Source organism: Perissodus microlepis, chromosome 3 (genome assembly GCF_051167445.1).
Source record: "Perissodus microlepis isolate ML-2025 ecotype Zambia chromosome 3, ASM5116744v1, whole genome shotgun sequence".
Classification (NCBI taxonomy): domain Eukaryota; kingdom Metazoa; phylum Chordata; class Actinopteri; order Cichliformes; family Cichlidae; genus Perissodus; species Perissodus microlepis.
The window spans coordinates 4,719,173-4,731,796 of record NC_140463.1 but is presented as its reverse complement, the minus strand read 5'-3'; the positions used below and the strand labels follow the sequence as shown (position 1 = coordinate 4,731,796).

Sequence of the window (12,624 nt, the reverse complement as noted above, 5' to 3'; positions counted from 1 at the left end):
AAGTGAAACTAAGCAGAGCTTGAGTGACGTGGAGCTTAGAAGGTTAGTCTTACAGCAAAAATAGTAGCTGAGCAGAGGCCTGAGTGTATTCAGCAACCTGCTGTGTTTGAGTTTGCTTGGTAACAGATGACTGAGAATAAGTCAGGAAGTATACTTCTGAAATGTCTTTGTTCCCTCTGTAAAGTGTGCATTTCAGTTGTCATTTCGAGGAGCTGTTTGGATGATGCTATTTGAATAACCAGGTTATTCATTATTATCTTTTATTCATTTATATCTTTTGATTAAGCTTTTAGTAGAGGTTCTTGATTAAAACATTTATTCAACATATTACAGACATAGTTTCAGTTAGGTTATTATGCACATGGGAATTGGCCTCTCTTCTCATAAGACAAAGTTCGTGTGAGGTTGAGCCACACACACACACACGTACACACCCACACACTTACACAGCAGTTAGACTCAGGGGTAGGTGAAGGTTCAAATAATATTTTGTAAAAGCTTGCAACTGCAAAATTGTGTTTGCAAAAGAACAGTTTGTTGCAGAAGGTGTGCCTGATGTTCCAGAGATAAGTGGGCAGGACGTGCAACAGGAAGACACCTGGGATGGAGACGAGGCGATGTTCTTTTCAAACTGTGTTAAAAGTCATTGTGGTTTTGATTTGTGCATGTATTGTATCTGATGACGCATGAGGGGGCATTAACCCTGATGAATCAAAAGCAATCTGAAGTGTCTTTTTGGGCGGAGATCTACAGCTGATGTTTTGCAGTGTACATCTCTCCACGCTGCGTGTGGTCATTAAAATCAATTGTTTGACCAAGCTCTCTGGACCATGGTTGTTTTTACTCTCGTCCTCAATATTGAACCCTTAACATTGTGCTTTCTGACCTCGAACTGATTTTATGTGGTACACGGCTCTCCAAAATTAATATTCATATTCATATGAGAACCTGTGATGTCCAGATGGTATTCCTCTTGTGTTCTGCTATCCTTCCAGAGTGAGAAAGAGGCCTGGGTATTTAAGTGAATATGTTACTGATAAGAAGGATTGTGATCAAGTACTTACAAACATGGATTATTGTTACAGAGCAATGTGTAACATTCCCCAAACATTCAAGGAAGCAATAACTTCATCTAACTCAGAGAAATGGGTCAGTGCAATGGATGAAGAGATGCAATCACTAAGAGAAAATGACACATTTACCTTAACTACTTTGCCTGAGGGTAAGAAGACAGTGGGGGGTAGATGGGTGTACGCAGTCAAAAACAATGTTGATGGATCTGAGAAGTACAAGGCACGTTATGTTGCTAAAGGATATAGTCAGAGGATAGGTGTGGATTATGAAGAAACATTTTCCCCTACTGCTAACCTGACTAGTATCAGAGTGTTGATGCAAAAGGCAGCACAAGAAAACATGCTTTTACATCAGATGGATGTTAAAGCTGCCTATCTTCACGCACCAATAGATTGTGAGGTATTCATGGAACAACCTGAGGGCTATGAGGTAAAATCCGACACAAATGAAAAACTGGTGTGCAAGTTGAAAAAGTCGCTATATGGGCTAAAACGATCAGGCCGAAATTGGAACAAGTTGTTGCATGAATATCTGAGTGAGAACAACTTTGTGCAGAACCCCGCTGACCATTGTGTTTACACAAAAATGACAGAAAATAAGAAGGTGATTCTGATTGTATGGGTGGATGACCTGATCATTGCTGCTAGTGATGAAAGTGAACTAACTGTTGTGAAGAAAATGCTTGCAGCAAAATTCAAAATGAAGGATTTGGGTAAACTGAGACATTTCATTGGTATAGATTTTGACCAGAGTGATAACTGTGTAAAAATGTCACAAGAACAATATGTGGAAAAATAACTCTGGATTATTGTTCAACAGAAGAGATGGTTGCAGATGTAATGACAAAACCTGCAACAAAAGTTAAGTTGTTCAAGTTTGAGAAGTTTATGTTTGGGCATTAACATGGTATACGGACAGGTATACAGTACTGAGGAAGAAACCCTTTTGTTTGTTGTTTGTTTGTTTTGTTTACTTAAGAGCATCATAATATGAGAGCAAGTGGGGGTGTTGACATAAGAAGAGAAAATGCTCTCAATTATGGAGACAGGCAAATGGTTCATTTATGTTTGATGTGTGGTTTACATTTGTGTGGCTGTTAATAAAGTTAGCGCGCTCTAGGGGGCGTATGCGTTCATCAAAATGGCCGAAGGCTGATGTGTGTTTATTCCTCCCTAAATATTGTCGGCGAAGTTAGGCATGCACGTCAGATTTTCCTGCGCATTTTTATACCTCTGCCAACAAACCCAATGATCATGCATTACTTTTCACTCCTGCTGAATAAACATCACATTCTAAGGACCTATTCGTGAGATTGCTCCCTAATTAGACTCCACGTCCCAAGGACCTCAACAGCTCAACAGTCAGGCCGGTGGCTCTGACATCCCAACTGATCAAGACCCTGGAGTGGATGGTCCTGGCACAGCTTCAGCTCCTGGCGAGCTCATGATGATGCCATCGTTCACCTCCTATATCATTCCTTCTCTCACCTGGAGACTGCTGGGAACACTGTGAGAATCACATTCTTTGATTTCTCCACTGCCTTTAACACCATTCTTCCCACAGTTCTGAAGGACAAGCTGTAAAACCCAGGAGCGGACCATCACTTCGCTGCATGGATACCACAGTATGTGAGAACTGCAGTACGGGGGCCCCACAGGGAACGGTTCTGGCTCCGTTCCTCTTCACCATCTACACTGCAGACTTCTCCCACAACGCCACCCAGTGCTTCCTGCAGAAATTCTCTGATCACTGTACAATAGTCGGCCTCAGCACTGATGGGGACGACAGGGAGTATAGAGAAGTGACCCAAGACTTTGTGGACTGGTGCCAGCAGAACCACCTCAAGATCAACAGTGGAAAAAACCAAGGAGCTGGTGCTAGACTTCCGCAGGCACAAACATCCTCCACTGCAACCACTGAACACCCAAGGTATGGACATTGAGCGTGTAGACAGCTGTGGAGGCTCAGGTCTTTTGGAGTGAAGACCTTGTATGACTCTGTGGTGCCCTCAGCTAACTTTTATGGTGTGGTCTGCTGGGGCGGCAGCAATTCTGCATCTCTGCGGGGGACAGAAAGAGACTGAACAGGCTGATCCGGAGGGCCAGCTCTGTTCTAGGATGTTGAACAACATCTGCAACCCAATGCAGAATATTCTGACAGCAATAAGCAGCTCCTTCAGTGGGACATAGAGATTTTGCAGGTCTTACCTTCCAACTGCTGTCGGACTACAACATGGTCTCTGCAGATGACCATGAATGTGCAGACGGACACAAACATCCAATACACCATGATAGCCTTTGCCCAGTCTCCCTTATATGCAATATTATGTGCAATACCAACTGCATTTTTTTTCTTCCTACTATAACAGAGAATTTTATTCTATTTTGTTGGTACTTCATTCTATTGTATATAGTATGTTATTGTTGTTATATAGTCTGTTATTCTATTTTATCTTATCCTATTGTATTGTGATTACTGCTCTTAAACTTGTTCTTTCTGTTGTGACCCATAAAAATTCCCACGTGTGGGACAAATAAGGATTTATCTTATCTTACGATTATCTTTTCTTAGTCACTACAGACTAACTAATGAATTCTTACCTTCTGATGAAAGTGATGAAGCTTTCTGTGCTGAGGGACTTCCTGTTGGAGGAAAGTGCACCTTGAATCATGAGCTGGTCTTTTCAAAAATGAAAACCATCATGGCTTCAAAATGATGTAAATATAACATTTCTACATCGTTTGAGGAGAAAAGAAGTCAAAATCAAAGTCAAACTAAAAAGGTACAAGTTTAACACATTTCATAAAATACAATTTGTTGTTGTTTCTGCATGCTGCACTGAACTTTTAATGTGTCTTTTTTCTTTTACTGACCTTCTTTCATCTTCTCTAAAATCTGCATCGCTACCTCCATCACATGGTCTGAATACGCCTGCACCATCACGTCTACAGTTTTCAGCCTGTCTGCATTCTCCAGCTGGCTCTTATAGATTTTGGGGAATTCACCTCCAGGTTCATACTGCAGGTAAAAGTGAAAAAGCTTCAGCTCCTCCTCTCCCAAATTCTTCAACGTTTCAAGCAGCTGAACTGGTAAGGTCTTCTCCATCTCTGATCTGTAAAACATGCCGACATGTAAATGGTGAGTCTTAACACATCTTTTTACTTATTTAGTATATTTCAGAGCAGATTACAAATTTAATCTGGTTTATTTAGGATTTACTTAGAAGTGACTTTTGTGGATGGATTCCTCTGTGATGGGAATGACATATATTTAACGATAAAGAATCAATAATGAATTCTTGTCATGGGATGTGACAAGAACTCACCTAAAAATGTCAAAAGATCATTAAACCTGAGTTGTATTAGAACTAAGTGTGTCATTTAGTTAACAATAACCTATAGTGGTCATAGGTATATTTTATTTAATGTACTTTCACCTGTAACACTGCTGTTAATATATAAATTAAAGAGAAACTCCTGGAATCGAACAAACTGTCAAAAAAAACCCCAAAAAACAAAGAGGGCTTGCGATCTTTAGACAAGTCTATTAAAAAAAACAAAGACAAATCAAATAAAGAAAATAAAAGGACAAAGTGCCAGACAAAGATGAACACTCAAATTAGTTCTATCAGGAGTTTCATATATACTTGCACAGAGTCAGAAATTTGGCACCAAGAAGAAATGTATAGTAATCAAAGTTACAGTATAATTATCTGATGATGGGATAACTAGGTTAGAGCAGACAAACACATGAGGATCAACTTCAACTTAAAGCCACTCAGGGCTGAAAACACATGCTGGAAATGACGCACTCACTCTACAACATCACACTAGTTTATACAAATCAAAGTCAAACCTACTTTATGCTGTTTTCATATGGCCATTTCAAATGCTCACTGTAATAGAGTGAATTGTTGCCCCCCAGTGGTAAAATGTTACAGGGCTAGTTCTTGGTTGACCAACATATAACAAAAAGGGTAGTTTGTGCACCGCTAAGAAAACAACAAGTTAGTGTGTGATGTCCTGCTGTTCAATAAAGCACGTATCCATGTCCTTCTGTCCTGATCTTTTCAAAGACCCTAATCCAGAATATCACACTCACTAAACAATTTGTGCTCCTCCATCCAGCAACACCTGAAACAACTGAGTGGAAGTTCCTACCTACACTGTGTTTGAAGCAAAGCACAAAGGAGACATCTGCTGAAGCAGCTGGAGTCCTTCAGACACTCAGCCTCTTCATTTCAGAAACACCTCCTACAACATCCATTCTTTACACTCTGGCTGTATCCCAATTCAGGGGCTGCCCTTCAAGGATGCATTTTGTGACCCGGATTAAAAAGATGCATAAATAGTAAAAGATAAGTGAAGTCTAAGAACATAAATATCAAAGAGTAAAATGAATTTATTTAAATTTGTTGTTTGTTAAAAAGATCAAAGTTCAGGTAAAATGATTAAAACATGTTTGCATTGTTTAAAATGAGTTATCTTTCTTTTATTGTGAATTGCTTGTGAGAACTATAATTTCCTACGGGGATATGGTGTGTGAAGGTAACACTGGGTGGAGAAGGAAAAAGGTAAAAAGAGAGAGAGCGCAAGGAGAGAGGGCGGTGGTGCGCAGTGTTGCCAACTCCCCAGTAAGGAAAATCTCTATTGGCTGTCCTTAAAGTTGCCAAATGACATCATCGCATAATTTCCATAATTGGTCATGCTAATGTAATTGTAACCTACCTTGTTGGAGAGAGAAATAACATCGTGGAAGAGACATAAAGTGAGTAAAAAATACCCTAAATGCATTTAGAAATTATTTAGAACTACAAATTAAATTTCTTTTAGCAATTATTGTTTTTTTTAACGTCACAAATCCAACCCTGCACCTTTATCTGGGCTTGGACCGGCAAAAGTGACCCGAAATAGGTGTTCTTTTGGAGTTACTTTCTGTGTGTGTGTTTATGTTTAAACCTTGTGATCCAAAAACAGCATAACAGTAAAAGAAGAACTGACTGCATTACAGTAAGTGCGGGAGCAGCGGCTTCGCTCATGCGCGATTCATTTGCTGTTTGGACTAGTGATGGGATTTCCGGCTCTTTTTAGAGAACCGGCTCAGCTCGGCTCACTAGAAAGAGCCGGCTCTTTCGGCTCCCAACCGGCTCTTCAGGTTGTTTTGTTGCTTTAATTAATTTATTATTAACAATAATATAAAATTATGCACAAAAGGAATTACTAATGTAAAAAAGGTGGTTTTATTTATATATGTTTATATATAAATATATATAAACATATATATATGTTTATACCAAAACACATTTCTAGCTTTAACTGAACTTCAAAACAGAGCTACCGTGATCACTTAAATTACACAATTGAAAGCATATGTGTATGGTTTGTGTATTTATACACAAGCACTCATGTATATTTAAATAATTTAAAAAAAAGTTAATTTACCTGTTACTACCACACACCAAATCTGGTGGTTGGTACTTCCTTGCTTGTGTAGCCTGTAGGTTTTTACGTGCTTTGGGGTTTGTACGTGCGTTGTCTGTAGGGTCTACCGTAAATATACTTTTATTTATTCAATTCACATAAAATGTAATAAATAAATCATATAATACAAAAAACAACTATTTACATTTCAACTTTTAACTATTTAAATTTTCAGCTTTTTCCTTTTAAACAAATTCAAAGGGAAACAACACAAAACACTGAAAACCACAACACAATTAAATATAAATTAAAATATGAAAACAAAATATTCTCTGTCATGTGGACCTGCATGAATAAACTTTCTGAATCCTTTATCATCCGCAACTGAAAATAGTTGTGGATGATTACTATACCTTTCTAATGTGACGTTGTTGTCCCTGGCTCTCTTTGGCTACGTTCACACTGCAGGCGAAAGCGCATCAAATCCGATTTTTTTGACCCTATGCGACCCATATCCGATCATGGTATGACAGTGTGAACGGCACAAATCCGATATTTTCAAATCCGATCTGGGTCATTTTCGTATGTGGTACTGAATCCGATACATATCCGATGTTTTAGAAAGCGATTGCTGTTTGAACGGTCATGTCACATTAAATCCGTCTTTTACGTCACTGACACAAGACAGACGCTAATTCTCAGCGCCAGAGAAGCGCCCGGGAAGACAACGTTGGAGAAACGTGAACATTTTATTTGTACTGTATAATTGTACTGTATAATAGTTGCAGATTTCTGACAGAAATCTGCAACTATTCTTTGAAGCACCGCTCCTCTCTAAAACAGCAATAAGGATCATTATTAGGTTATCTACATTTTGTTATTATGTAAATAACAAAATAACTTAAAGCAAAAATTGGGAAACGTAAAGTCCGAAGTCTTTATATTAAGGGCCATGAGTCAAACAATACTGTTTGTTCTGGGTCTAAACAGAGCGCGTTGTGTGTGACGTCTTCTTTTGCGCATGCGGGCCGTTTTGAGGGTTCACACTAGAGCACGTTTGCTGTCGCATTTTATTTGTAGTGTGAACGAGCAGACAAAAAAATCGGATTTGATCAAAAAATCGGAATTGAGCATTAAGACCTGCAGTGTGAACGTAGCCTTTCTATCCTATTGCAGTATTGTAATGCAGTAAAACAGGAGCTGATGTCACTGATCCCATGACTCTGAGGGATGTTTCCAGCACCTTGCTGAATCTGAGCCATGAAGATTTAAGGCAGCTCTGAAGGCAAAGCCGGTCTGAGCCTGTGTTAGCAAGCTGTACCTAATAAAGTGGCAGCAAGGACTCAGTCAGTAATGATCAGAGCCAGCAGGGGGCAGCACAGAGAGGTGAGGCGCTGTCAGAGAAGCAGGCTCACATCAGACTGGTCATATTCCATCATCTATACCTGAAATAATAAACAAGCACACAGCCAGAGGTTCAGCTCTCTGTTTTGCTGCAGGGTCTCTTTGTTCTTCACATATCCGTGTTGAGCAAAGTGTAAATCCTGAGGCTGAGCGGCCTTTGTACACACACACTTCTAAGCAGGGCAAAGCTATCAGCACAAACAAGAAGTGAAGAAAAATCCAGGCAGCCGGCCTGTGTCTGTCCAACCAGTCAGAGAGCTCTTTACATGTCAAGTTAATGTCAAGGCTAATTTGCATTGCAGCAGGATTTTTAAAATAAAGTTGCAAATCCAGCTGCTAATCCAAATGTTAATCCCTGAGCTAATCTGTGAGCCAACAGGAAAGGGATTGAAATGAGGAGTTGATTCGCCATTTTAAAAAACTTTTGAAAAATAATTTTTTTAACATGGAATTCAAAAATGAATGTACAAATTTATTCTACAATTCATTATTTAATCACAGAATTCTTTATTTCGATGCGCGTGGTTCTTGTGGTCCCCCATAAATTTCATATATACAATATTGTTTTTTATGAGCAGCTTCAGGTTTTGATCCTGTTCTTCTTCACTTAGACGACATCATCTTCACATTTTAATGTTTTACAATGACAAAAGATCAGAAATAATTACCGAGTCTGTAGGCATGAAAATATAGATGTACAACTTGTAGACTTGTATTACTTCTATGTTTGGAACGTGACATACACAGTTCAGGGTCTGAGTTAGAAATCTGTGGCTCATGACTTATTGTTCTACCCAAGTACGGATCTAAAACCCCAACATAAAGCAATAAAAGATCAAAATATTACATAATACATAATGTACATAAATAATCTATATACTTCATGTCAATGATCTGTGTGTGTGCTGGTTGAAGGTCTGACATCAGTATCACGTCACCTGTGAGCAGCGAACAGAGAACAGGTGAGTCTGTTTATATTAATAACCTCCACAGATGTTAGCAGATTATGATCAGATTATGAGCTGGAACATATCTAAATGATGATTCAAGTCCATTCATCATGAATCTGAGCCTCAAATATAGAAAAAAATACTTTTATCATTTCATCTTCATCTTTACACTAAAATATCTACAAACATGTCTAACACAGGCAGCATTTATCATCATCTGAAAGCTTCAGGTGAACATTTCATCCAGCTGTTGTCGATGGTGCAGGCGTACTGCTCCTGAAGATACTTCCTGTCAAATTTCGGTCCAGTAGAGTGATCTCTGAGACAACCAGAGAAGTGAAGAGTGGCTTTAAACCTGGAGGAGAGGAGCACCAGGGACAGAGCCAAGGTCACCACAGAGAACGGGATCCTTTCATATTCCCGTCCTGGGAGGATGAACGGGATGACGATGCGGTTCCTTCCTGGTGGGCCGTGTTCAGCTGAGAGAGACTCAAAGTATTTCCACACTCCATCATCATCATCATCTGGTGAAAGGGGGCTAACCGTGATGTTTGGGACCATCTGTGCTCCAGCTTTCTTCAGTGAGTTCCAGTGATCTGGCAGGTTCACAGGTCGATGTTTGTCATCAGAAACTGTACAGCTTTCTTTATCGTCACAGTAAAAAACTCTGTGGCCTCAGTTTTCCTGTAGCGATACAGTACGCTAAACCAGAAGTGACGCAGTTCCAGGGAGAATACAGGAGCATGTCAGTGATGGTGGGCAGAGGCAGGTAACAGCTGGCTGCGATCATGAAGTCTCTGATTGCTCCATGAGCCACAAAAGTGATGTGAACATCATCGCTGTGGTTCTTCTTCTCCTCCTCATCAATGTGTTTCTTCAGGAAGTCAAACATGTCTGTGAGTTTGCTGAAGGCGTCAGATTCTGAGTTTTTTCTCATCCACTGCAGGACGACTTCATCTGTGCAGCTTCTCATTGCCAGCTTTGTCAATCTTTTCCTTTCATCACAGCTGCTCAGTCTGTCTGCTCTGTAGTGTGTAAATAACCTCTGAAACAATTTGCTGAAACAGGAAATATAGAAAAAACATTTTAAGCACAGCAAATATTTAATCTGTCCACAGATGGATCCTGAAACAAAACACAGAGAAAATCTTCTCGTTTCATTTCACTCCTTGCTTCCAGACTTACTCCAGTTCCTCGTTTCTGTCCATCTCCTCAGAGGAAGTTTGACTGTCTTTAATGTTGTCCTTCAGGTGCTTCCTGTGGTCAATAATCGACAGCATGTGGGTCAGATCTCAGGTACATAAATATAGACTCTTGGCTTATCTTCGGTATTTTGAAAAGCTTGCAGTAAAAATGATCAGAGTTCAGTTAGAGATTATTTCGTTGCTGGGAAACAAACACTCTTTGCACACCTGTGTCCTCAAACTGACAGAAGAAGAATGTTTATGCATCATAGACGTCGTTTATTTGTCTGATTTAAACCTGAATAAAATCCTAACAACAACTAGCTGCTGTTTTTATCCATGCTTCATGCTTGGTTGGTTAAAAACTGTTGATGACATTTATACCATAATGTATGAATGTTCAGTTATGGACCAGCCTGCTCATCATGTGGACAAACTAACAAAAGAACATTTCAGAAAGACAAAAACGTCCGCTTACCTGCTCCAAAACGTCCACTCTGACCCTGTGCAGCCTGTGGAATAGAATAGAACAGAACAGAATAGACCTTTAGTCGTGGCACGCCACCATGCTGCAGGTCTCTGATTGGCTGACTAAACGAGCTGTATGGTATGAAAGTACCTGGACAGACACCAAATGAAAGTAAAAACTGAGCGGGGATTCCCCAAATGTGAAAACAAAAGTAAAAACATGACTCAGAGTTTCAGTACAAAGAGCTCAGCAGGAGCTGCGGTCACATTCATGAACACGAAGTCTGGCCTCTACACCAACGTGACCGTATGGATTACATCTGCCCATCACTGGTGGATTTAATAGCCCTTCCCACAGCCACAGGTGTCAGTGGCTCCACCTTCGGGGCCCACACCTTTGTGATTAACCCACACCTGTTTGCTGCATCTTATTTCTGTTTCATGTGGTTCTTTGTTTTCTGCTTTGGCTGTGAGAAACAGATTTTTTGTTATAAAAACATTATATACAGATGCTGCTATAAGTTTGTTTACAACCTCTCTCTCCCACAGCGTGTCCTGTCTTCCTCACCGAACCGCCAGCCGGTTGCGGCAGATGGCCGCCCCTCCCTGAGTCTTCCTGTTAAAGGGAGTTTTTCCTTCCCACTTTCTCCAAAGGTCTTGCTCAGAGGGGGTCATATGATTGTTGGGTTTTTCTCTGTATGTATTATTATTATTGTAGGGTCTACCTTACAGTATAAATCACCTCTTGTGATTTGATGCTGTAGAAATAAAATAAAATTATATCTTTATTCTTTCTCTTCTTTTATAATTTAAAAAAAATTAAAACAAAGATGACGCAGTCAGCCATGTTCCCCATGTCCTGTTTTATTAGGAGCAATAAAAAAAGCTGAGGCATCGCCCTGAAGCCTGACCTTTGTGTTCATGTATTCTGTCACGGTCCTGGGTTGGTGACCCGGTGTTTTTGGTTTTTGTACTTTTACTTGTGACATTGTTATGTATTATGACTGTTGTGTTTTGGTTTCCTAGGGTTTAGTTTGTGCTCCCTCTGTTTGGTGTCATCCCTGCTTGTGTATCCCCTCTAGTGTAGTCAAGTCTCTGTGTTTAACCCAAGTCTCTGAGTCTGTGTCTTTGCGTGTGTGTGTTTTTCCTGTTTTACTTTGAAGGTCACAAAATAAACTTTTAAGATATTTTCAGGCGAGAATGTATCTGTGTAAAGTTCAAATATCTGCTCGATTTATCAAGACATCACATATTTGCAAAAATGCTCCGACGTTTTCGGAGACGTCCATTTTTTTTCATGCTTTGTGGCAGCTTTTGAACATTTGTGGCATCTATTAATGTCAAATCTAGCCTTTATTTAACAACATAAGCAAACTCTATGTTACAATGATTGCACAGCCATTAAGGATCAAATCGGTTTCTGAAAAATGTTCTGTTTTTTCTCCCTCTGCTTGCTTCTTACTGTCTTTGAGGCTCGGGACCAGCACTCCTGTTGTTGGACAGAAAGACATCAACTCAGTGGTAAGTATTTTGGTTTTCCAATATATTAGCAACTGTCAGTGACATTCATATTAATCAGGCTGAACTTTCATCATACTTTAGATCAGCCTGTTTTACTTATCGTTTTATTTGTGCTTTGGTTTGGGGAAGTTGTTTCTTTACTGATCTTTTCCTGTCTTCTGTTATTAGACTTGAGATATGACTGCACTATGCTGTTGCTGTTGACTCCAGTTAATTCTACAAGACATGCTGTGTAAGTAAACAAACACCAACAGTTTGGTCTGCATTTCTTGAAAGATCACATCCCCCAAACTTAGTTTAGAGGGTCTACACTGTATATAGTGAAGTCTGCAAGTTTTCTAACAGCAAAATTTGTTTTGTGCCCAAATCATTTTGCACATCAATAGAATGAAAGTTATTGGCCATGTTTGCATAGCCCTTTTTAAAATGATGCTTTCATGACATTATTGTGTGTTGGGTGGTGGTCACGGCTATCCAGACTGACAATTGGGACATTGAATGTCACCTCTCCGGTGGGGAGGGAGCCTGAGATTGTGTAAATTGGAGTCTGTTTTATACCAAATGCAGAAAAAATGTTTTAAGAAAGCAATTAAGTTCATGTTC

The 12,624-nt window shown here is 39.7% G+C and overlaps 1 pseudogene across 1 annotated transcript; it reads right to left on the bottom strand.

Moving 5' to 3' along the window:
- Positions 1–8,406: 8,406 nt before the first annotated feature.
- On the bottom strand, positions 8,407–10,604 carry LOC146389523 (uncharacterized; annotated as a pseudogene). The gene is made up of 3 exons (XR_014797530.1): positions 10,511–10,604; positions 10,034–10,105; positions 8,407–9,906 (listed from the first exon to the last, which is right to left on the bottom strand). The product of XR_014797530.1 is annotated as an uncharacterized LOC146389523 (transcript).
- Between the last annotated feature and the right edge of the window lie 2,020 nt (positions 10,605–12,624).